This window comes from Telmatherina bonti (assembly GCF_933228915.1).
Source record: "Telmatherina bonti genome assembly, chromosome: 18".
NCBI lineage: Eukaryota > Metazoa > Chordata > Actinopteri > Atheriniformes > Telmatherinidae > Telmatherina > Telmatherina bonti.
The window spans coordinates 37,753,130-37,755,664 of NC_136616.1; positions in this window are offsets into that span (position 1 = coordinate 37,753,130).

Here is a 2,535-nt window from a genome sequence, read left to right on the forward strand (position 1 = left end):
CGGGTGCTCAGACAATAACAGCGCGGTGTATTGTGGGAAAAACTGATGCACCATGCTCAGTAGGCCGGTTGTTGGAAACCATTAAATCCGTTTATTAAATCTGTTTATTAAAGATGGACCAGGTGCATAAAACTGCAGTTCCCCCTTCATCCACTAGAAGCTGCAAAACAGAGCGAATCCCCATAGACTCCCATGTTAAAAAGACCAACTTCTCAGCAGAAATAAACATGTTTACAGCAGGAATAAACATGTTTACAGTAGGAATAAACATGTTGACAGCAGGAATAAACATGTTAACAGCAATTATAAACATGTTTACAGCCGAAATAAACATTTTTACAGACTGGAACAAAAATCAATTTTTGGTTTAATAGATCAGGTTTACCTTCAGGACAACTGCGGGGGGAGTGCATTTTTTTTCTAACTTGCCTATTTAAAAGTAATTTAATCTTGAAGTTCGGCATATTTAGGGTCGTTTTTGATTGACAGGTACCCGATCTCCCGCTTCAAGTCACAAGAAGGTAGAACAACCGCAGTTTTTAGCCAGTTAACAACGTGACTTAGCTTTAGTCCGCTTAACTCCGTTAGCTGGTTAGCTCCTGTTATCTCCGGGTTAGCTCGGTTAGCTCTTAGCTACAGAAAGCTGAGTTCGCTCGATGTCAATCATCCACCATGATGCTCACAGCCCCTCTCTTAGCTCCACCTCTTTCCCCATATTTGTATTTTCCGGGAGAGACAACACGCTTGCCCCTGCCAAGATGGTGATGGTAGGAACCGCTCACCGAGCTTCAATTCAGCTCTTCAGAAACCTACGGGTGACGTCACAGAGGCTCCGCCCATCTTTTATATACAGTCTATGAATGAATCAGAAGAGCCGGCACTCAGTTTTGTTTTTGTCCTTTTGCCTCTCATTGCTTGGCTGGCTGGACCCGAGGCAGTGCTTTAGTTGGATTGGCCGGCGCGTTGTGTGGTCCGATATGAGGTTCCCGTTAACATCTCCTCAGTCTGCTGATCTTACAGCATCGTAGACATGTTACAGTCTGTCTTCTTGCAGCCACGTCAAGGTGAAACATAAACCTGCTTTTTCTATGTTGCTTCCGTGTCCTCATTAGCGTGTTAGGCTCTTCCATTATCTAACTGCATCACAGTTTCCATCAACACAACGAGGAGAAATGGTGTAATGGTTCCTCCTGCTCAGGACCAGACAAACTTTACTGGTCCTGGACTGGGACGTTGCTGGAGAACTGCAGAGTCACACAATGACAGCTATATTCAGGAAAACTGTACAGCAGAAAACTACTAAATATCATCATTCATTCATTTTCTAAACTGCTTTATCCATTCAGGGTCGCGGGGAAGCTGGAGCCTATCCCAGCTGGCTTTGTGTGAAAGGCAGGGTACACCCTGGACAGCTCGGCAGTCCATCGCAGGGCACTACTAAATATGAATAGACAAAATGTATTTATGTATTTAGAACAACATAAGAAAATGAATATTGTTTACATTTAATGAATGTTTTTGGTGTTTGTAAAACGGGACACTCCAGAAGCTAAACGCAGCCTGTCAGATTCCACATACCAAGCCTTAAATAAAGGCTTAAATATGTGTGAAGATTCATTTATACAATATCCTACAGGAATGTCAAACTGAATATGAGAAGAATGAATCATTCAGACAGACCAGGTGAAACTGTCCCTTCCAGGCCACACTACAGCCGGGGTGCGTCATCGTCTTCCTGGGTAGTCCTGCTGCTGGTCATGGAGGGAGATGTCGCTTGGATGAGCTGACAGAGTCTAGAATCTCATTTCTAGATGACTGCAGACACTCTGACATGTTGAAGTCAGGGAGCTGCAGAAGCTCCAAGCTGTAAAACAGGATCCGTTACGATGAGAGAACACAGAGAACTTTGCAAGTTTAGCTCCAGGTTCCGCCGCACGTCCCTGCAGGGATCCGGTTACCGAGACCAGTACCGACTTAGGAGACCCGAAGTGCCTCAAATCGCTCAATAATATGTTGAAGAGAATCCAACATATCTAGAAATGTTACGTTTCCTCTATTCCACTCTGTGTGTCCAGAATGAAACTAGAACAGGTCCAGAACAGGACCAGAACTGGATTAGAACAGGACCATTATAGGACTAGAACGGGACCAAAACAAGACCAAAACGGGACCAGAATAGGACTCGAATGGATCCAGAACGGGACCAGAACAGGTAGACAACAGGACCAGAACATGACCAGAACGGGCCCAAAACAAGACCAGAACGGGTGCTGAACAGGACCAGAAGGGGACCAGAACAGAACCAGAACGGGTCCAGAACAGGACTAGAACAGGTCCAGAATGGATCCAGAGTGGGACCAGAATTGGACTAGAACGTGACCAGAACGGGACCAGAACGGTCCCTGCATGCAGAACCTGGTTATGAAGTTCGAACCCTCAAAGTGACCCGATAGTAGCGCTGCACGATTATGACCAAAATAATAATCATAATTATTTTGAGCAATATTGTAATCACAAATATAATATAATAATCAT